Consider the following 24,375-nt stretch of genomic DNA (forward strand, 5'->3'; position numbering starts at 1 on the left):
CAACCCCAATTTCGACATGTGTGCGAGAACAGCATCTTGATGCTGAACCGCCATCTGTTCTGTATTCGCTAGAATCAGCCAGTCGTCGATATAATTCGGTATGCGGATGCCCTGCAGACGCAACGGCGCCAGAGCTGCATCCACACACTTGGTGAATGTGCGGGGTGACAGAGCTAGACCGAAAGGAAGTACTCGATATTGGTATGCCTCTCCCCCGAAGGCAAACCTCAGGAACTTCCTGTGATGTGGAAGGATGGAGACTTGAAAATACGCATCTTTGAGGTCTATAGTGACAAACCAATCCTCCGATTTGATCTGCAACACAATCTGTCTGAGTGTGAGCATCCTGAACTTGAGCTTGGCCACTTTTTATAATTTAATAGACGCAGATCTAATATCGGGCGTAAGCCCCCATCCTTCTTTGGCATGATGAAGTAACGGCTGTAAAACCCAGACTCCCTGCCGGGAGGAGGAACCCTTTCTATAGCCCCCTTTTGCAGGAGTGTCTCTACTTCCTGTGCCATTACCAGAGCCTGCTCCGGGCCCACCTCTTAGGTAGGACACCGTTGAAAGGAGGTGGCCGCCTTTTGAATTGAATGGCGTACCTCCTTTCGATTATCTGCAGGACCCAACAAGATATGTTCGATAGACGTTTCCACTCGTCTAGAAAATCTACTAAAGGAACCAGCCTCTCGAGGCTGGCCTCTGGTGTATTTTGAGCAACAAGCACAGTGCCCTGAAGCGGTGGACCGGCAGGGAACAACTGACTTGACTGCTCGGGGGCCCCCCGAGGGGGGCGCGGAGCACCCTCGGGTGGCCCGCGGAGACCGACTGCGCCCCGGCATTGCGGCGGGGTTGGCAGCGCGGCCCCCAGAGGGTGCCGCAGGGAAACGGGTACCGTTGGCAGGGGTAAACACCGCTTCTGGCGTCAGGAACGCTTAGACGAGGCCTTCTTGGCGATCAGGACTGTCCTCAGATCAGCCCTGCCCCTCGAAGGCCTCGTCTGAGAGCGCCGCCCCTCGTCCCCGCGCTGAGGGTGAGTTCGGGTGGCGACGCTCTGCTTCTGCTTAGCCCTCTGCGAGGCGCTCGTACTCGGTTTGGGCTGCTTGATGTCAGCAGCAGCCCCAGGGACCTGGACCCGGAGAGGGAGGAACTGCTTCAGCGCCGCAGCTTGCTTTTTCGACTCCTGGAACCTCTCGGTGACAGTGTGAACTGCGTCACCGAAGAGGCCTCCAGGAGAAAGCGGCGCGTCAAGCAGAAAAGCTTTCTCCCTCTCCTTGATGTCTGTGGGGTTTAACCAAAGATGCCTCTCCGTGGCCACCAGGAGAGCTAAATCAGCGGATGATCGCAACTCAGTCACAATATCTCCCCCCACGACATCACTATTGTCCAGGTCCCTCAGCAGGTCAGCCTGATATGCCTGCACGATCGCCATCGTGTGGAGGCATGCAGCCGCCTGACCCGCTGCCGAGTACGCTTTGCCCACCAGTGCCGACGTTGTTTTTAGAGGTCTGGTGGGCAAAGTCGGGGCTTTAAGGGACGATGCCGCGGAAGGCGAGAGATGGCTCGCAAGCGTCTCTTCTACCTTCGGCATCGCCTCATAACCGTACTGTTTCAGCCCGGCGATGTTGCTGTAGACCGAGGTCTGCGGGCTGAACACACGATATGAAGCCGGTCTCTTCCATGATCTTGCCACCTCAGGGGAAGAAACCGCCATGCGTGCTTCCATGCCCCGAGAAGAGCCACTGGACGGTGCAGGTGAGGGCAGAGATAAGGCAGCGCCCGTCTCTAACCCCTCTGCAACGTCCAATTGTGATCCCCACGACTGCAGCCTCCGCTCCGCTTTGGCAGCAGCGGGACCAGAGCCGCGGGGAACACGAGCCGAGGCATCCTCCTCGAAGAGTGCCCGGCGGGAGCGCAGCGTTCTCAACGGTAACTTCTCGCAATGCTCACAAGCAGCCCCCTCGAGTTTTGCCTGGGCATGCTGCGCTCCCAAGCAGGCAACACAGAGAGAGTGTGTATCCCCACCCGTGATGTAGCGTGGGCAGGGATGAACACACTTCCTGAAATTACCGCTCTCACTCGCCATTTCTATCTATTTATTTTCTCATTGTTTTGTTAATATATATGCAATATTTAACAAAAGGGTGGAAAAACTCTTCAATAGACAGACAAAAACACCAAATAGACAGACAGGTTCACACAGATCGCTTACTGAAGGCACAGAAGCTAGTTCCTGTTTGTTTTCACGGACGCTTTATAGCTTCCGGTCGATGACGTCATCACGCCGACAATCGATCGATTTTCCGATGGAATGGTTCTACAGGCGCTTCACGACGCATTAACGCAGAGGCGTTCTCACAGCGTTTCGACGCAGCTCGAGTTCCCCGAAAGGGAACATGATTTTTTTTGTAAGTAAATACGTTTGTTGACTTAAGACAGATCAGCTGGCGTTACCTGTAGCTATTTTTACCACAACGCAACTCGAAAATTGTTTCAGAGTTAAACAAAACCAATGAATTGCTTTGTAATTGTACTTAAAACACACTCAAACATGTGCGCGCCCGCCGATCTGTTTGTGACTTGTGTAGGTGAGTTTGTGTGCACATGCATGTTTGAGTGTGTTTTAAGTACAATTACAAAGCAATTCATTGGTTTTGTTTAACTCTGAAACAATTTTTGAGTTGCGTTGTGGTAAAAATAGCTACGGGTAACACCAGCTGATTGAGGAGTGCAACCATTCTACGTCATCAACCTAGAACACAAACAAAATGGCGTTGCCCATGGTCCAAATATAAAATCGATTTTTAAAATAACGTAGATCTTTCATGGGTTTTCTACTACATAATTCAGTAAGAGACATAATTTATGTTATATTAAGCCATACAAATCTCAACACCAGGGGATCACTATCTTGAGGTGAGCAAATTCTTGCTTTTTCTTAAGTTTGTGTTGATCACCAGGGCTCACTTGGAAGTGGTAAGTCACTAAAAAAGCTCCCATATGGAAAAGTCTTGCTAAAACATGTGTGATTCTTATATGTTCCAACAGAAAACTATAAGGATCATATATGCTGCAAAAACCACATATAAAAATTGTACAATATTCATGTATTTTCAATCATATATGTCCTTACACTGTAAAAAAAAAAAAAAAAATATGCTGGATTGTGTTAAATACAACCCCTGCAAATTAGTGAGATTTTACTTTAGTAAATTAATTACAAGTAAAAAAAAATAAAAATGGGTAACCCTAACGCAAAGAAAATATTTCCTTATATATGTGAATGATAAATATATTCAATTATTCAACTGCATATTAAAAATATACAGGATAAATATATTACAATATTTAATAGTACATGAGGAATTGCTGCTTTCAATTAGAAAAATATGTGACAATATATTTACTTATATATCATAATGTATGTCATTTTATTTGATGTGCATGTGATGATATACCCAAAAATATATTGAACAAAATAATATATGTATTACAAAATAAAAGGAACTGTAGTCCGTTACAGTTATTGAGAAAGTGCTATTATATTACAGTTACTTATGAAAATGTTAACAATTACAAAGGGTTTTATATATATATATATAATTATATATATATATATATATAATTATATTATAATTATATTATATATATATATATACATATATATATATATATATATGCACACATACAGTTAACAATAACACAAGTCAAGCACACCGGCATGTTCCTAAATATTTAGCAAAGAGCTGTAACTGCTGAAAAGTGCACCGACATTATTTTTAATAAAAGTAACAGTTTTATTGGTTTTTGGCCAAACGTCAACCTCACTATATCCACTATTTCAACCTATCTCCCTCTTATAAATTGAGCAAAAACACATGAAATAACAATTAATTTTAACATTTAACCTCCTTTAAATCAGAAGTAAAGCATGATGGGAAGTAGAAATTTGTTGTAACTCATTCTGTAAACGTGTTTATATGTGTACATGTATGCATTCACATTAATATGGGAAATTCAATATACAGTAAGGCTACACAATAAAGGATACAACTTAATGGATATTACATGTAATACTATTTATATCTTAATTACTAAATATTGAATGTGTTAAAATATAGCAATATTTTATAAATATAGTCAATATGCATACATTGCAGTAGCTATATTAAAAAAGGCTTTAGTTTCCTTTATTCCTTTATATTTTCTTTAATATATGCTATTTTGCATATAATTGCAGTATATTCCCATATATTTGTTTCGTAATGTTCTACCCATAAAAACTATTTGTTAACAGTAATAGCAGCAATATTTAAAAAATAATAATTAAACCTCAAAAACAGCCTGTCATCGCAAACTGCGCATGCGTCACCGCGCCGCGGCCAGGCGGAAATCAGTCGCGGGTTCATTGTCTACGTGATATGATTGCCTCCCAGCGGGATCGCGAAGTGTCGAGCTCCAGGTAAGATTTGTGTTTGTCATGTCGTTCTCAATGCAAATGTTAACCTATTTAATGGCAAGATTTGCTAAAAGATTTGTAAATTGTTCGTTTCTGTTATCATGTCGGTGCCACAGCCTTAGTGTTAACGTACAGGTAACGTTAGCCTAATTATGCTGCGCACGTGCAAAAATTAAATTACAAGTATTTAATGTGCAAAAACAAGTGAAAAATGCTTATTTGTATTAAAGTTATTAAACTATATGATTGGTCTCCTCATTTGTTAGTCCCTTTGAACAAAAGCGTCTGCTAAATGATCAAATGTAAAAAACAACTATTCTAGTTGTTTAACTATGTAATTTGGTAACTAAGTTAAACCCTAAAGCTCATGGTTTGCATAGATAACGTTATACAACGATTGTGTGTGACACAGTGAAAACTGTGACACTGACAAAAAGTAAAAGTTAGAATAAATGTAATGTGATTTGTTTACCGGTATGTTCCTTTTGTCATCATAGTCTATTTTGTGCTTCACTTTAAAAGAGTTAATGTTTTAGTGAACTTGAGTTTGCAAATTGCTCTAATGTAGTTAAAATATAGCTAAAATATAAACTTCTATAATTTGCATTCATGTAACTGCAACATATATGAATCTAAATGATGTACAATATTACAATTTTGTAATAGAAAGTAAGTAACTGTATAAGAATATATTGTTATACTGAAGAAAAAAAAACATTATATTGAAACGTGTTTCTAATATTCCTGTATGCTAATGGGGTGGTCAAGAAGATTTTCTTTTTCTTCCACAGAAAGATCTTCATGAAAACATTTAAAGACCACGCAAGAAGAACAGGTTCAGCCACAGAATGTTTCATCCCATGAGGACTGGTTCAGTTCTGAATGGGAAGTGTTGAAGAAGTGTATGTAATGTGAGTTGTAAGACTTGAACTAATGTTAACAAAGGAGACTTTTATTGTAATGTATTAACTAACATGAACTAACAATGAGCAATACATTATTACAGTATTTATTAAACTTTGTCAATTTTTAACGTTTAGTTCACCCAAAAATGTTGTTAAAATGACCCTCATGTCGTTCCAAACCCATAAGACGTTCATTTATTTTCAGAACACAACAAATAAAGCTTTAATATGTGTACTATAATTACTATGTGAAATAAGTTAATATAGTAATTGATATAGATACTGATATAGATATCCATATTTATAACCTTATTGACTAAAATAACCAGCTCATGGCAGACGACTTGCGACCAGAGAGTTACTTGAGTGATGCGATGTAGGAGTAGCGTAAGCTTCAACGTCTCTCTGGGCAACAAAATCAAGCGCTTCTCTTTTATCGAATCCTCTTTAAATTCAAATTCGTGACCAGTGTTTTGTTTTCCTCTATTCCCTGCATAACCGCATTCATCAATACATCATGCTTCAGGTCAGAGGTCACTCTTGGCATAAGTAGACACGCACGGTTGACTGCCAGAAGATAGATATTTTAGTCTAAAGTCAAAAATATGGATATTTTTCTAATAAAAAATGCATAGCTTCTCTTCAGAAGGCCTTTATTAAAAGAATTTAAAAAAATTCCTGATAATTTACTCACCCCCATTTCATCTAAGATGTTCATGTCTTTCTTTCTTCAGTCGAAAAGAAATTCAGTTTTTTGAAGAAAATTTTCCAGGATTTTTCATCATATAATGGTTTTTAGTTGCAACCAAAATAATGAAGGTCCAAATCAATGCAGTTCCACCTTCGTGTTTACAAAGCGCTCATGTGAAGACTAATACAAATGCCCTCTAGCAAAAAAACCTCGCAGAGCTGAGCAAGTTGAACAATTAAGGTTGAAATGTATATTCATTTTCTTAAATGACTGATCGTTTGACTAGATAAGACCATATTCCTCATCTGGGATAACGCAGAGGCTATGAAGGCCATCGAAGCCCTTTGAAACGGCGTTGATTTGGACCTTCAACATTTTGGTTGCAACTGAAAAGCATTATATGATGAACAATCCTGGAATATTTTCTTCAAGAAAACTTAATTTCTTTTTCACTGAAGAAATAAAGACATGCACATCTTGGATGAGATGGGGGTGAGTAAATTATCAGTCAATTTTCATTTTGGGGTGAACTAATCCGTTCATTATCTTTGATTGATGGACATGACACTGTTCAATGTATTTTGTTGTTGTTGTTGTTGTTGTTTTTTTTTTTTTTTTTCCTGAGCAAAGTTCAGTTTGCTATCAAGTTGGAATTGTAAATTACTCATGTGGAGTATAATTTGATTATTTCATTTTGTGTTGAAATAAGTGTTTCCATCACACATTTGTGTATGTCATTAATTGAAATCATATATGGTTAGTATATGCAGAGATGTTGTAATATTGACTGAAATCATGTATGAATATTATATGTAGTTTATATGTATATTATATAAACTTGAAGAGCTAACACACCATTTCCCTATTAAAAAAATATGAAATCTGTATAAAAAGCATATAAACAAATGACACAAAATATAAATAAATCCTATATGACTTTAATATGACAAGCATATGATTCAGTATAAGAACGTTATATGATTTGTATATGAATATCATGTGTTTTCTACTAATACCATATACCATTGCATACTGTTTACATGTAAAACTCATATAATATTTTTGCAGTATTTATACATGACCCAAAAGTTTTCTGTGTGCTTTTTAGTATGAAATGGGCCATCAACGGTCTGATTTTGTGTATGACATATATGGGACTTACATTAAACATATAAGATAATTCTGACTGATTTAAGTAAGGAACATATATGGTCGCTATATATGAACCATATAGGTTTTTTTCATATGGGCTTCTCCAAATTTAAAGATCTAAAGAAGGAATAAGGACCTTTGATTTCAGAATAATTGCATGATCTGTATAAGCATGAATACAGGGTAAGTTTACAAGTTACCGGTTCGGTTATATAAGCGAACGTCTGCTCGGGGTAGAACTAAATAGTTGATCTGTATGAGCATGAATGCAGGGTAAGTTTACCGGTTCGGCTATACTGCTTGGGGGTAAACAAAGTTTGATCTGTATGAATGCATGCACACAGATGAAGTTTGCCGTTACCGATTCATTTAATGAACGTCTGCTCGGGGTAAAGTTGTTTTACCTGCTTCTGTTAACAAAGTGTAACACGGGTAAAACAAGCGTTTGGTATACCGGTCTGTTGAAGTTCAGCAGATGTCTGCATGGGTAAACAAAAAGGTTATGTCTATTATACCGCTTTGCTATAAAACAAAGGTCTGAATGGATAGACATGGAAAATGTACGTCTTTGATACTGCTCTGTCATAAACAACAGAGGTCTGAATAGTTAGTTCGGATAGTTAGATCGCTCAGTTGTAAAAGAGTTTTTAAGTGTAATCTATCGTGTTGAGGAAGTGTATCAGTGTTGGGAACATTACTTAAAAAAATTAGTTATAGTTACTCACTACTTGTTCAAACTGAGATGAGTTAGTAACAACTCAGTAACTAAGTAACTAGTAACTAACTACAGCGTTACTGTAAAAAAAAAAAAAGTTGCTATAAGTCATATGATTTTTTTAAACCAGTTTTCCCAAGTCAATTGAAATTAGTAGAACAGACAAGTGTTTAAAACGTTTTAAAATGTTTAAATATGTAAAATAACTTGGATTTATTATTGTACAATAAAATTCAATACATTATTGTAAATATCAGTAATATAGTGGAACAATAAAACAAAATAGACTGTTTAGAACTGTAATATTTATTGCACAGACCCCAACTGGCCATCAAATAAATTTGATTGATCCATACTTAAAGAAGTGGCCTTAGAATAATACAAGATTAATCAAAGTTAATGTTTATTTTATCCAGGCAAAAACATAAAAATAAAGAAATTAAAAGACAATTATACACAACTGATCAGCATACAACTCAATTATGAAATAGTATAAACATAGTTTCAAAGAGTCATCATTTACCTGGATATAGAGAACAATAGAGAACAGTGCATTCCCCGTAACAGTGTGAGAAGTTCTGGATACAGATGCTTCCCTAAGTGGTTTGCCCCTTCTGCTTAAATACTCAACCAGAACAAATAACAATAAACATTTAGCACACAAATATTTATGCAGCTTTTGGTTCTTTTCTCGTACCCAAAATGGTCCCACCTATCCTTGGGGCCTGACAGCAAATGTGTATCAAAAGATATTTGTGAGCATCTCCCCACACCAGAGGAACAAACCTGGTTGTCCTTCTTTTATGACCTGTTTTATTGGTGCAGGGAATGTAACCTGTTCCACTGATGTGAGAATGAAACCAGTTTACCAATCACACCAAAAGTATTTATATTGACCATATAAAAACAGCTCGTGGCAGTATCTGTGAGATTTGCATGTTTGTGTGGCCCTGAGACAGAGGGCGAGAGGGTCATATCTCGGTAGGGGTGAGGAAATAGAATTAGACCAGGTGGAGTCTTGTTTTCTCTTGTACTCAGATGAGTGTCTTATTGCAGCTTTGTTCCCTTGAGTTTGTTCTCAGGTGAAATCCATTCTTACAAAGCAATCCGAGCAGTATTACTGTGGCTGTGGATGCCGTATGACCCAGAAGCCTCTGAAAATGTTTCAGGGGTACTGCTGTTTTGCTTTTGAACGAATTCAAGCAGTTCAACACTCCCAACAGGCTGAGGTGGCTGAGCACTATGTCCCTGTGTTCGCACAACTGCTCTCTCGATTGAGCTAGGATCAGCCACTCATCGAGGTAGTTGAGAATAGGAAAACCATGTGTGGCGGGGCGATAATTGGTAAAGATTCACACTAGTGTACCACTAGAACAAAGCAGACTACGCCACCCCGTTTCTATGAACGGGGAAATTTGTACCCAAATATAAAGCACACAGGTTGGTTTCCACTAAATACAAGAGATGGGGATATAAATACAAAACACTTTTATTTTATAATAGTTAAAAATGTAGAAAACAGCTGACCAGACAGAAATGAAAAACTCAAACGTTTCAGGCTGAGGCTTACCAGTAGGGCGGCTAGCTGCAAAGTGAGTATCTTAGGGCACCCCACTCGCCCAGGTATGCTCCACACAAAACACTCACCACACACACACACAATAAGTGAGGGAAATGCAATGGTCACAGCAAAGAAACACTCTGTGAGAGAAACACCACCACCACAGGGTCAAACAGCTAGCTTCCCTCACTGGAGGCCTACAGCTCCTGAAATAAACAAAAAGAAACAAACAACAATTACTCAAGACAGATTTTCACAATTTGCATTGGATCAAGTTCAAACCATAGATAATGAATATGGACAATTTGCGGACCACAATGGTTCAAATAACGGCAGAACCAGTTCGGTTTGAACCAAAAGCTCGTGAACATATCACAATAACAAATCTTAAGAAAAGAACAAAAGCAGAATGAAAGTATAAAAACAGAGTTTGAATCAAATCACAAATTAATCAAAAAGAGATTATTAGAGACTCAAATAAATATATTTAAACTGAACAAACACTAAATGAAACCTCCCCAGGTCCAGATATTAAATGTCCTTCCAAGGCGTCCCTAGAAAGAACACAGGTCAAGAGGAGAACGAAAACAACACACTGCAGGCGGCGATTACCAGTGGCGCTAATGTGCTCTATTAACGGCACGTCGCCCGATAAGTGACGGCTCAAACCGGCCACCGTTCCCTTAGGCCACCAGCATCAGCGCGAAGCAGCAAAAAGAAGGGAATCAAATGTCAATGGGCACAAACATTAAAAATATAGCAGCAGAACAAGCAGTGCAATCGTCAATGTTGTATAAGGAGTAACTTATTCGCCCTGCAGTCCACAGTGACGAGATGCTTGTGAGAAATTGCCCCCACCAGAAGTAGATCGCTAAACACACAGGTTCAGTTTACTCGCGGTTTTTATCCAAAATCAACGAACGGCAAATATGCAGGTGTTCCATCAGCGCATACACAGACTGGAGTGAAAATCAGCCTGTACCCAACAGCAACGTCGTACCAATCCTAAATACAACCTGGCTCCCGCAAAGCTACGAGCACACGCCCACAAATGACAATGAATGCATCATGCGCATTCAGGTGGCGTAAGCTCAGTCTTAAATACACATGGAGCGGCAGCCGATAGGCTGTCACACCAGTCAATCAGGCGATAGCCAGGTTAAAGAGGGCGGTACACAGACTGCCCCACTACACATGCTATCTCATGGGAGCAATGCCCACCTTCGCAACTTTCGTGAAGACACGGGGCAGCAGGGACAGCCAGAAGGAGAGACCTTCTTCACTGTTCCCGAAAAGGATGGGGGGGGGGGGGAGTTTGCATCCCATAAAAGGTACTTGAACCGTTCTCTGAGGAGATTAAGGTTCAAGATGCTCACTATCCCATCATGAGCAGATCCAGTTTGAGGACTGGTTCATCATGATAGATCTAAAGGGACGCATATTTCCACATCTCCATCCTTCCTCCTGCCCAAGTTCCTGAGGTTCACTTTCGAGGGGCAAAGCATACCAGTATCCGGTTCTTCCGGTCGGCCTATGTCCTTCCTCTTTCACCTTTACCAGGTGTAAGGATGCAACTCTGGCTCCTCTCAAACTCCAGGGCATCCGTATACTGATTTATATTGATGACTGGCTCATTTCGGCCCAGTCGTGAGAAATGGCAATTTGGCATCGAGATGTCGTTCTGGCCCATATTTGGTGCTTGGGGTTGAGACTCAATGATGCAAAGATGCAAAGAAGAGCATTGACGCCTTCGCAGAGAATCATGTTCCTGAGTGTCGTATGGAGCTCGACTATGATGTGGGCACAATTGTCGTTTTGAGTCCATACAGGCGATGGTCTCCAGAGAAAAACTAGGCTGCAGCCTCACTGTGAAGCAGTTTCCAAGACTGCTGAGGCTCATGGCTAGCCTGGCTTCGTCCTCCTACGTACTTCCGCTCAATTTTCATTTTCCTTCAGTTCTTTGTCTGGGACTGGGGTGTATCCTTAGGCTTTATCCAATTTTTTTTTTACCGTTCCAACAGAGGGAGTGGCTAAGAGCGATGACATTGAGTTTGAGTTGTAGTTCAGTAATAGCAGAGAAAAATGCACACAAAACCATTCATTCCGTTGTGGCATCGCTGCCGAATATCCAGAAGTTAAAGCCAGAGCAATAACAATTTTTGCTGAGTTTTGTTGTGGCCCTCCTCCCCAACAGGGTGAATTCGGGAAAAGGTTGATTTTCCAGCTCGCTCCGTGAGTGCTGAAGGAGTTGGCTGAAGCCATATTCGGACGGTAATTGTTTCTCGTGGGGTCGGAAGGTATTGCCACAATTTAAGTTACAAGGGCTAGTCAGTGATTTTATTGCTGTCCGTTGCCCACTACCATTTTTGACAAACACAAAGGTATAGTGGTGATGTAATAGCTGTCTGAATCTCTGAGTTTTCAAGAATATATCACTTCAAAATTCACTGTTTATTATTATTTTTGAGCACTGTATGATTTCTGTTATTTGGATGCATTTCTAGACTTGTATTTCTTTAACCAAAAGTTTTTTTTCCTAAAACATTTGATTTTGACATCTTAATTTCAAAAGGCTATATCTTAAAAGGGATAAAAGATAGACTTTCTGTAAATTAGATAAATATTAAGGATGACCCAAAGTTTATGGACGGAGTACATTTTCCCATCTAATTTACATATTATGACATTTATAGGGTGGTGGCAATGTTGGATTATAGAATTTTCATGAAAAGCCCCATTTAAATGATAAAATGCAGCACTTCTTTTCCCCCAAAATGTCCCTTACCTTTTGTATGCTATATTGCACAATACTGAATGTTCAGGTAAATAGTAAATAGTAAACAAACTGTGTAAATCATTACTAATAAATGGTAGAAACAAACCGAATGCATGTAGCATTAGACAGTCTCCACCACAATACTGCCGGCGTGATCGCGGAGAGGTGCGCGGTCAGAGGACGCGCACTTCATGGCGAGCGCAGTAAAAATCTCCCGCAGCCGCCTCGTTCCCCACAACACTAACACACCTGCTAACTTCGCAATGAACACTCCGACCCCGGGAAACATTGTTCCCACCACTGACATTGGGCAAAGGACCATCTACATTGGGCAAAGGATTCAGCGTTTGTGCTTTATGTAACGTTAGGGATAGTTTCACTTTCAGAATCACCGTCATCTGATATTCCCCTTCAGAATCAGGGTCCGCAAATAAAAGATCCAACAATTAATTTTGGGTAAGCTTTATTGATGCCATTAGAAAATAATAACAGTAATAATAATCTAATGCAAATACTCGTTGCCATTGACAATGCTCTAATAAAACGGCTCACTCACACACCAGCTCCGCTTTTGTTTGCACTGATTCAATGCGCTATTGCTCGAAGATTTTTTATAGAATCATGATGTTTTTTTGAGTCGGGATGAAGTATTACATGTCTGCCATCTAGTGGAGGGGAGGTCGAATGAAATTTGACACCCTATTTGAAAAAAACTTCCGTTTTATTCAGTGCCGCATCTTGTCGAGTAAACGCGGCGAGTGTGGCGTCTAGGGTTAAAATGCTGGCAAATATTACAAGAGCAATATATTTCATCACCACTCAATTTTTTAAAAAAAAATAAAAGCACTTAAACATTTGAATTGGTCCGTTATTTATAGCAGCATTTATTATCATACCAAGCATATGACATTTTATTTTCAGCATACAATCATGTTAAGGACGACGTGAGCAGCACATTCCCGAACACAAAACTCTCCCGTCCAATAAATCACAATCTGAATGCATTAGTTTTAGGTTTTATCACTGAGGTGTCCTGCCCATTTATTTTGACAGATTTCCATGTGTGAAACAGGTGAAGGGAAGTAAACGCTTGTCAATGGAGAGTGGCCAGACTCTCTTTACAAATGAAATGTATGAGAGTCTGGTAAGACCAGCTCCAGCCAACATGTCCATGTGGGCCCCACATGGGGTTTAGCTGGGCTACATGGGCGTCATCTGTGCATGGGCTCAGGGTGGGCAGTTTGATGGGCTGAATGTGGGCCCCATCTTGGATAAAGTTGTGGGGCCCATTTAGGTTGTCCATTATTGTTTATTTGAGGGTCCCATGTGGGCCACATTTGGGCTATATTTAGAATTGTAACGTTTTATTGTTTGCAGTTGGTTTTGTTTTTGTACAATTATGGGTAACAGCGTAACCCTAACAACTGATTGCATTTATTGCATTTTAAGTATTTCATAAGTTTATATATAACTTCTTAATTTTTCCTTTTTTTTTTTTTTTTTTGTTTTGTTGTTGATTGTTTTAAATCTGTAGCACTTTGAGATTTTTTACATATTAATAAATGTAGTTCTTCCCACAAACCTTGGGCTCCCTATGTGGGACCTAGATGGTTCACTAATGGGAAATGAGTACATGGGTTGAAAATGGGCAACTCAGTGGTCTAATTCATTCACAGTCAAGACAAGTAAATATATTTACAAGGAGATATTTCCATTCTCAAATGTTTCATTTTAAATAGATCTTTAATAAATGTTTTTGAGATCTGAGGAGCTTTATCCATCTCCTCACTCAGCTGTCTGTGCTTTTTCCCTTTTTTATTTAGTGCTAATTCAAATAACAAATGCACAAAATATACCAAATATAGTAACACTTTACTATATTTGGTAACACTTAGTAACACTTTTTTTTTTTCAAAAATAGTAATACTGTTACAAATAATTTGTAATGCCTTCAGAAGGATTTGGTAATATTCAGTCATCATTAGTAGGTTAGGCAAGGCAAGGCAAGGCAAGTTTATTTATATAGGTTACACCATGATCTTCACTTTATATTTAATTATATAACGGCCCCCACATCTATCACACCTGATTCAACTCATGAGCTCGTTACACTGCAAAACCTGAAATGGGTGTGTCAGATATAGGGAGACATACAACATTTGCAGGGCTGGTGATACCTGATACTCCAAGACAGGTTTGCAACCATAACCATTACCATGTATTTTAAGACACATCTGCTTGTGATTCTTATTAAGTGGTGGTGATTTTTTAGGATTCTCCCAGCTAACACAGTTACGTTGTGAAGACGTAACCGGACCGGACCATATTCGTCGTAGCGACGTACCAAATAACGTTCCAGTGACGTAACTTTGTGATTCCCATAATCGTCGTGGCGACGTTATAGTGGGACGTTGCTGGAACGTGACGAGCATGTCCCAACGACCAAACTGGCACGTTGTGAGAACGTAACCTTAAAGCACCATATTCGTCGTAGCGACGTACCTAATAACGTTCCAGTGACGTAACTTTTTGATTCCCATAATCGTCGTGACGACGTTATACTGGTACGTTGCTATAACGTGATGATCACGTCTCAACGACCAAACTGGCATGTTGTGAGGACGTAACCTCAATAGACCATATTAGTCGCAGCGACATACCAGTGCTGCGTTCCACTCCACTTTAAGACACGCACTTGCAAACTTCCCTAAGCACTTCCCCTCGGGGGAATCCCCGCCGCCATTTTGAAGTGCGTTCCACTTCGTGAAGTGAACAAGGGAAGTTTATATGGACAGACCCTTGCTCCCTCGATTTTGACCGAGTGAGCGAGTCTACTTCATATGTACACTTCAGACAGCTTCATATACCACAATGCAACGCGATTGTGATGTCACCACGTATCGTGTTTAATTTACCCCACCACAAACAACTCTATGATATTTTTAAAAACATTTAAAACAACCCAAACACATCCATATACATATAGAATGCTGCATTAAACAATTTCGTAAAGGAAAAAAATAAATAATAAATCAACTCCAAAGTGGATTCCAAGTGATCAAGGGCTTAGGGCGTTCCAGTTCAGGCCATTGCAAAGTTTCTGCCAGTAGTGGGCACTCATGCAACGTAAGCAATGACGCACATCCGAGTGAACGAGACGGAGGGAAGTTTGCGAGTGAAGGGCATGATAAAAATGAACTGGAACGCAGCACAGGTAACTTTCCAGCGACGTAACTTTGTGATTCCTGTATTCGTCGTGGCGACGTTATTATGATATGTCGCTGGAACGTGGCAGGTACGTCCTAACGACCAAAATACCACGTCCACCTTTATTTGAATAATCTCACCTTTAGTCCGGGAAATTAAGATGGGCTTGGTCCATAACCTTGAAATCCACATAGAACTGATACACTCAAACATTTAATTATCTGCTGTAAAACCTTATTAATACATTTGTTTTGTTTTTAGTTAATATATTTAGGGATTATGTACTTGTAGATAATAAAAAAACGATACAAACCTCTATTAAATTGTAATAGAAAATGGCTCAAAACCACACTGCATTAATTTAATAATCAGCATTTATTCAGTGTTACTTTGTACAAATATTAAGTCAACATTTGAACAGTGTAAAGTGTTAACAAATTATGAGTACAGAAATGTAACACGTCCATTCATTAATCAAACAAACAACATAATAAGCAATGTAACCAATTATTAAAACATTTTATTGTCTTATTAGGCATGGGAGTAGTACTAGTACTACTCTCAATAATTTAGCACAAAAAAGACATGGAAAAAAAGATTTATCAGTTTCTTTATTATTATTACTTTTATTTGCAGAAATGTCCTGCGTGTCCTGTGAGGCACCTGCTACAAATGTCTGGTGGTGATGTGCTTTATTGCTTCACTACCTGTAGCTAAACCTGAACAATGTGACAATTACAAAAGATATATTGTCCTTGAGCTATAGTCCTACGTTCATAAAGAGATATGTAAAAAACACTACATAGAGTCCTAGCATCTTTTCTGTATTATTGGGCCAAAATATACATCAACAGGTTTTTTTTTTTGTTCAAGAAAATGAGCATGATGACTTTCTCAGGAAGAATCTGAGACCCCTCATTCCTGACTGTGTCCCAGCTGTGGAAAAAGCTTCAGACAGTGTTGATGAGGCTGAGGGAGATGGAGAGCTGTGAGAGAAGAGGAAGAGGGTCTTTCTTACCCCACCAGCGGAGGGCAGGGTCTTCTGAGGATAGGATAGGAGGATGGGCTCTATATAATCACTTTGGATCTTTGTAAACTGGAAGCTGAAAAAAAAGCCATACTATTGTAGGTTTATTGCTTTTTGTTAAAAAGGTATAATTGGTTTTTTTGTTTTTTTACTTACATGTTCTTCCTCCTCTTCATCCTCTTCCTTATCCCGAGCTACACTGTCACATCATCATTTTCTGGCAGCTGAAACAGAGGAGAACCTTAATAATGTTGCTAATCTATGTTTTTTATGCTTTTGAAAGAGTCTCTTTTACTCAACAGTCACCAAGGCTGCATTTATTTGATCAAAAATACAGCACAAACTGTATATATTTAAGTGATAATTCACCCAAAAAATGTCAATTCTGTCATTAATTCCTCACCTTATGTTGTTCCAAACCTGTAAGACCTTTGTTCATCTTCAGACACAAATGAAAATATTTTTGATGAAATCCAAAAGCTTTCTGACCCCTCCATAGACTGCAACACAAGGCCCAGAAAGGTAGTAAAAACATTGTGAAAATAGTCCATGTGACTCCAGTGGTTCAACCTTAATGTTACGAAGCAACAAGAATACTTTTTATGTGCAAAAATAACTTAATTCCACAATTTTGATCTAGCTTGTGCCAGTCTCCTTTACGTTGTAATTACTGATGTCTTTACTTCCTTTCTGGGCCTTGAAAGTGTTAATTAAATTGCTATCTGAAGATGAATGAAGGTCTTACAGGTTTGTAACAACATGAGGGAGAGGAATTGATGACAGGATTTAAAGGTTTGGTAGAACTAACCCTTTAAATTGAAAACAGCTATTTTACATTGCAAAATTATTATTATTATTATTATTATTATTATTATTATTATTATTTTAATATTCCTGTGATTAAAGCTGAATTTTCAACATCAATACACCAGTCTTCAGTGTTACATGATCCTTCAGAAATCATTCTCATATGATGATTTGCTGCTCACAAAAACATTTATGATTATTAGCAGTGTTGACAACAGTTGTGCTGTTTCATATTTTTGTGTAAACCATGGTGCATTTTTCCGGATTCTTTGAAATGGAAATCAAAGATGAATAAAATCCTCATATTAGAATGATTTCTGAAGGATCATGTGACACTGAAGACTGGAGTAATGATGCTGAAAATTAAGCTTTGATCACAAGAATAAACTACATTTTATAATATATTCAAATAGAACCCAATTATTTAGAATTGTAATATTATTTCAAAATATTAGATTTTACAGATTTTCAAAGAACTGTACCAAAACCAAACTTTTGAACATTATTGTATGTTTGAGGTTTTACTTACTAGTCACATGGTTCATTTAGTTCATCCCAAAATGAAAATTATCCCATGATTTACTCACCCTCAAGCCATCCCTAGGTTCTTCAGGCGAACACAATCAGAGTTATATTTAAAAATGTCCTGGCTAATACAAGCTTTATAATGGCAGTTAATGCTTCATTTTTGAAGTCCATAAAAGTGCATCTATCCATCATATAATTGTGCCACACAGCTCCGGGGTTTAATAAAGGTCATCTGAAGCAAAGTGGCATGTTTGTGTGAGAAAAATATCCATATTTAAATCTTTATAGACTAAAATAACTAGCTTCCAGTGGTCAGCAATGCGCGAGTCGACTTGCGCTAAAAAGAATAACCCTTGACGCATGCGTATTGACGAACGCAGAAGTGCAAAAATTAGAGCAAAACAAAACATAGCATGGGGGGTGGGGGGGTCACCCTTTTTAGCGCAAGTCAACTTGCGTAGCCTACCGCTTATCACCAAGCAAACCAAGCAATATTCACTGCCATTATAAAGCTTGGAAGAGCCAGGACATTTCTTTATATAACTCTGATTGTGTTCGTCTGAAAGAATAATGTCATATAACTTACACATAGGATGGCTTGCAGGTGAGTAAATCCTCACCTTTTAAGAGATGTTGTCCGACAGGAGATCTGCTCCAACTCTGCTAACTTTACAGTGCAGGCTGCAGGGCATCAGCATGAAAGCATCAACAATTTATCAGAGCCAAATATATAAATTATACAACGCCAGGTTTATTAAAAGGAAAGAAGCTACAGCAAAGGTTAAATGCAGAAAAGAGAAAGAATAGGTTAAAATATTGTTAAAAATGGACAAGGTTAATCAATCACCGTAATCAGTTCACCTGTGTTTTCTACTTCTCTTTCAGCAGCTTCCTTCAGAAATGTTGGAAACTTGGGAGCTTCATCTCTGTTGAAAAGGGGTTATTTTGTCCCTTCTGAAAATCACAGAACATTTTATAATATGTTAACACGTTTTTTTCGCGCTCCGTGTTAATGTTAAGTTAATGTAAGTGACTTCGTCGATTAACAGCAAACACATAACGTTAACGTTAGTTCAATTAATTAGCCACCTTCAATGACCCATTCAATTCCCAGAAGAAAAAAAAAACTTTATAAAACTATCAAAACCTCTCATTTACACATGTGATTCAAAGCCTAAACAAGAGATTAACTTTAGAGTTAACGTTAGCCTCATTAACTTAACTTACTGTTCGGAAAACGGTTGATGTGCTTACGGACTTTTTTCCAAAGACTCTACATTTCTATAAAGTAAATATTCAACAGAACAGAAGCGTGTCAATGACACATAAGAAATGTCAGGAAAATGTCAGTAACAGTTGTGTGTATTATTTGTGTAACTTTAAAGACAACTCACCTGAAAGTATAGTGAAAACAACGACAGAGGGAGTTTTGCGGCTTGTCAGTTGTGTTGCTTGCTGCACCGTTTCCATGGCAACTCCGCGTCGCTCCAGTGTTTGACACATCAACACACCACGTCAAAGTCACACAGCAAGAATCACATGAATAAAAATCAAGAATAATAAATAATGAATTTAGAACTCATTTTGATGTTCTATGACCCGCTCAGATGCAAAATGCCACTCCTGGCACCGCACGTGATAGTGGGACAGTTGTGGCTTTTTTTTTTTTGTTAGATTTTTTATCGTTTTTGCCAATACGATTTGCAAACATGGATTCATTTAAAAATATTTGATGAATTAAGTAAATGTCCCATATAAATCAAAATGGCATACATTTGATAATACTTGTAAATTAATAATGCAATTTGGAAAGTTATGAAGACCAGTGGGCCACGTCGCTACAACATTCTCCGTGGGATAAACACGCGACGTCTTTTGAGGACGTGCCCACAACGTTTCTGCAACGTTAGCCAAGATTTTAAAAAAATGGAACTTTACCACGACGTCCTTACAACGTTCTCTGTGGGATAAACTAGCGACGTCTTTTGAGGACGTGCCCACAACGTTTCTGCAACTTTAGCCAAGATTTTAAAAAAATGGAACATTACCACGACGTCCTTACAACGTTCTCTGTGGGATAAACTAGCGACGTCTTTTGAGGACGTGACCATGACGTTTCTGGAACGTTAGCCAAGATTCTAAAACAATAGAACTTTACCACGACGTCCTTACAACGTTCTCTGTGGGATAAACTAGCGACGTCTTTTGAGGACGTTCCCACAACGTTTCTGGAACGTTAGCCAAAATTTTAAAAAATGGAACTTTACCATGACGTCCTCACAACGTTGTCATAAAGTAATGTCACGCTGACCAAATGACGACTAACTGACGACGTTGTCACAACGTACTGTGTTTGCTGGGCTTTAGCTAACTGAAGTCTCTGAGATCCTGACACCTTCACTTCTGGAGACTCCAGGTAGGTTGCAGTTCTGGAAAATTGTGCTGCTGGAGACTAAAGTGTTTCTGATGGTTTCACACTTAATTCTTCACCTTAATTCTGAATTATTTTGCAGTTAGCGTGTGTCGTTTCTTCGACATCTGTTTTTGTCTGACGTGGGGTACCAAAAGGTGGCAAAATGGTTGGTTGATTGATTTGTTTGGTCTTTTTCAAAGGGCTGTTGGGAGAGCGATGAGGAGTGAGGAGCGGCACTGTTTTTCGTTTATTTGTTTGTGAAATACATTATTTTAGACTGTACTTTTTTATTATAAAGTTGTAAATGTAGTCATTTTCAAATTATTCCAAATAAACCTTGCATAGTAAACTAAAGCATGAGCTACTGGTTTCTGTTCATTGAATACTTTTAACATTTTAGTGTAGTTAGTGGATTGCATGTAATGTTTGTATTTAGGGGTTTACTATAAGATAATCCAAACAGAAAATATGGTAGCCCATCTATATTCCTATTGTGGCCCATAAGAGCCCTACATAACACCCATCTGGGCTCATATTGGGCCCATATGGGTAACCCAGGTAGCACCCATTTGGGGCCTACATGGGTCTGCCCATATGGGTTAATGTCGAGACCCAGATGGGTGTTATGTAGGGCTCTTATGGGCCACAATGAGTATAAAGATAGGCTACCATATTTTCTGTTTGGATTATCTTATAGTAAACCCCTAAATACAAACATTACATGTAATCCACTAACCACACTTTTACAATGTTAAAAGTATTAAATGAACAGAAACCAAGCCTGCAGTCTCCCTCTCATTTACTGAAGCTTTCGCGCCTCGATCGCCCCCCGGTGACCGGTCCCAGTATAGCCGCCCCTCTGTGATTTCTAATGGACGCGAGGCAAAGTAAATAATAAAATTACACTTCAAAAAATTTCCCCCAAAGTTAGTTTATGTCACTGAAGGCAGTTATCATCACGATGATTTCATTTCAGGAGTTCGTTTTAAAAATAAGTTTAGTTTGAGTTAGTTATTTGATGCTATAAAAACGGGGGGTGTGACGTCATGATTGACAGCTGAGACTGACGGCTTCTCTGAGTGAAGTTGTCACTGAGGCACTAACGGACTTTTTTTGAAATTTTTGGGAGCAGATTAGAGCTTTAGCTTTAATTTCTACATTTCCATAACTGTTTATTTCACACCAACATAATTAATTGTTCTGCATCTGCGAGAGTGTGGGCGGGCTTTTGATATCGCGACTGTACTTCCTGCTCTACTTCCTGCGCTCTACTGCGCAACTCCGGTCCCGAAATCGCTACTGCGCAGACTCGGTCCCAAGATGTCAGCGCCGTGCAAGGCTGCCTGAAAGCTTCAAATATGGCAAGCGGAAACGGATGATGTCGAGTCGTCCATATTTTTTTACGGTCTATGACAGAAACCAGTAGTTCATGCTTTAGTTTATTATGCAAGGTTTATTTGGAATACTTTGAAAATGATTCCATTTACAACTTTATAATACAAAAGTATCAAATGTACAGTCTAAAATAATGTAATTTCACAAACAAATGAAAGAAAAACAGTGCAGCTCCTCACTCCTCTGTCATCGCTCTGCCAACAGCCCTTTGAAAATGACTAAACAAATTAATCAACCATTGTGTCACCTTTTGGTACCCCACATCAGACAAAAACAGATGGAGAAGAAATGACACACGCTAAATGCAAAATAATTCAGAATTAAGGTGAAGAATTAAGTGTGAAACCATAAATGCAAAATAATTCAGAATTAAGGTGAAGAATTAAGCGTGAAACCATCAGAAACCCTAGTCTCCATTATCACAATTTTCCAGAACTGCAACCTACCTGGAGTCTCCATAAGTGAAGCTGTCAGGATCTCAGAGACTTCAGTTAGCTAAAGACTCCTAAAAAAATGACCCCCACTTAATAAGAATCACAAGCAGTGTTGTAAAATACATGGTTATGGTTATGGTTACAAACCTGTCTTGGAGCATCACTAGCCCTGCAAATGTTGTATGTCTCCCTATATCTGATACACCCATTTCAGGTTTTGCAGTGTAATGAGCTCATGAGTTGAATCAGGTGTGATAGATGTGGGAGATCTTATATAATTAATTATAAAGTGAAGATCGTGGTGCAACCTACTAATAATGACTCGGCATTACAAATTATTTGTAACAGTATTCTAAAGTGTTTCTCTATTTGGTATCTTTTGTGCATTTGTTATTTGAATTACCACTAAATAAAAAAGGGAAAAAGCACAGACAGCTGAGTGAGGAGATGGATACAGCTCCTCAGATCTCATTGCTCAGTGGAAACTAGTTGTTCTGTGACAACATAAACATTTATTAAATAAATATTTCCCTCAATGTGCACACTTTTTGAATGGCATAATATTTGGTCAAATTGCAATTGTGCTGGCCTTTTTAGATTTTGATTAGATTGAAGTCACATTGTGTTTAAGTGTCAAAATAACAAAACAAATTATTTCAAGGGTGATATTTCTGTGCTATCTATCCAATCAACCTTTGGAATTGACTGTGTTTGCACTAGTCTTGACTGTGAATGAATTAGACCACTGAGCTCCCCATTTTCAACCCATGTATTCATTTCCCATTAGTGAACCATCTAGGTCCCACATAGGGAGCCCAGCTGGGTTTGTGGGAATAACTACATTTATTAATATACAAAAAAATCTCAAATCAACAAAAAATTTAAACAAATAAAATGGAAAATTTAGAAGTTATATATAAACTTATGAAATACTTAAAATGCAATAAATGAAATCAGTTGTTAGGGTTAGGCTGTTACCCATAATTGTACAAAAACAAAACCAACTGCAAACAATAAAACGTTACAATTCTAAATATAGCCCAAATGTGGCCCACATGGGACCCTCAAATAAACAATAATGGGCAACCTAACTGGGCCCCACAACTTTATCCAAGATGGGGCCCACATTCTGCCCATCAAACTGCCCATGCCCAGATGATGCCCATGTAGCCCAGCTAAACCCCATGTGGGGCCCACATGGACATGTTGGCTGGGGAGGAGAGCCCTTGACAGGGTTGCCAGGTTTTCACAACAAAACCCATCCAATTGCAACTCAAAACTGTGTTCCGTAAGTAAAGTAGTCCAATTCTGCATGAAAAATACAGACTTGGCAACACTGGCCAAAACTGCGTTTTTTTCCTGCTTACACGTTCACATGTCACATCCGATATGTGCCACATGAGAGGAAAAAAAAATCGGAATTGGGTCACTTGAACCATGCAGTGTAAATGGGGCCTTAGAGGCAAAGACTGAAGCCCAGGGAGTGGCTACTTCACCTAGAGGTGGTGAAGGCCATATGCAAGAGATTTGGCCCAGGGGGTGGATCTATTCGTGTCTCGAGAGATGTTCCATTGTCTGCTGTGGTTTTCACTCACACATCCAGCCCCACTGGCTTAAAAAGACTGCATTTATTTGATCCAAAATACAGCAAAAACAGTAATAATGTAAAGTATTTTTATAATTTAAAATAATTGTGTTCTATTTGGATGTATTTTTTAAAATGCACATTATTCCGGTTATAAGTTTCAGATGATCTTTCAGAAATCATTGTAATATGCTGATTTGCTGCTCAAGAAACATTTCTCATTATTATTAATGTCAAAACATTTGTGTAAAATTTATTTTAGGATTCTTTGATAAATAGAAAGTTCAAAACAACAGCATTTTTCTGAAATAGAAATCTATTGAAATCCATATGTTTAATTCACAAAGATGTAATTTAAAGACATTTATAATGTTACAAAATCTTTTTATTTCAGATTAATGTAATTCTTTTGAACTTTCCATTAATCAAAGATTTATCCCTCTGGATAGGCTGACGCCCTCCCGGCGGACCCGCTCCAGAACTCCCGGGAGAAGAGTGATCGGGGGAAATGCATACAGACGTAGCCTCGGCCTCGTCTGTATCATGGCATCCAGTCCCAACAGGGCCGGATGCCTGAGGGAGAACCACAGTGGACAGTGGGACGTCTCTCAAGACGCGAACAGATCCACTTCCACCAGGCTAAACCTCTTGCACATGGCCTCCACCACCTCTGGATGGAGACACCACTCCCCGGGTCTCAACCCTTGCCTCGACACG

At 38.9% G+C, this 24,375-nt stretch overlaps 1 protein-coding gene and 1 long non-coding RNA gene across 11 annotated transcripts in view; one reads left to right on the forward strand and one right to left on the reverse strand.

Annotated features, from left to right (window-relative positions):
- The window catches only part of gjc2 (gap junction protein gamma 2), a 469,070-nt gene that overhangs the window by 324,532 nt on the left and 120,163 nt on the right, over positions 1-24,375 (forward strand). For 3 of the 10 annotated variants that reach the window (XR_010907565.1, XR_010907567.1, XR_010907566.1), the window contains exon 3: positions 24,108-24,360. The exons of the other annotated variants lie outside the window; for them this stretch is intronic. The gene's annotated coding sequence lies outside the window, so the exon portion shown is untranslated. Of the gene's footprint in view, positions 1-24,107; positions 24,361-24,375 lie in introns of those variants that run through there. 10 annotated transcript variants of the gene reach the window in all.
- The window catches only part of LOC137088788 (uncharacterized), a 192,172-nt gene that overhangs the window by 17,912 nt on the left and 149,885 nt on the right, over positions 1-24,375 (reverse strand). The window lies entirely within an intron of this gene.

The sequence above is a fragment of the Pseudorasbora parva genome, chromosome 9 (genome assembly GCF_024679245.1).
Source record: "Pseudorasbora parva isolate DD20220531a chromosome 9, ASM2467924v1, whole genome shotgun sequence".
NCBI classification, from domain to species: domain Eukaryota; kingdom Metazoa; phylum Chordata; class Actinopteri; order Cypriniformes; family Gobionidae; genus Pseudorasbora; species Pseudorasbora parva.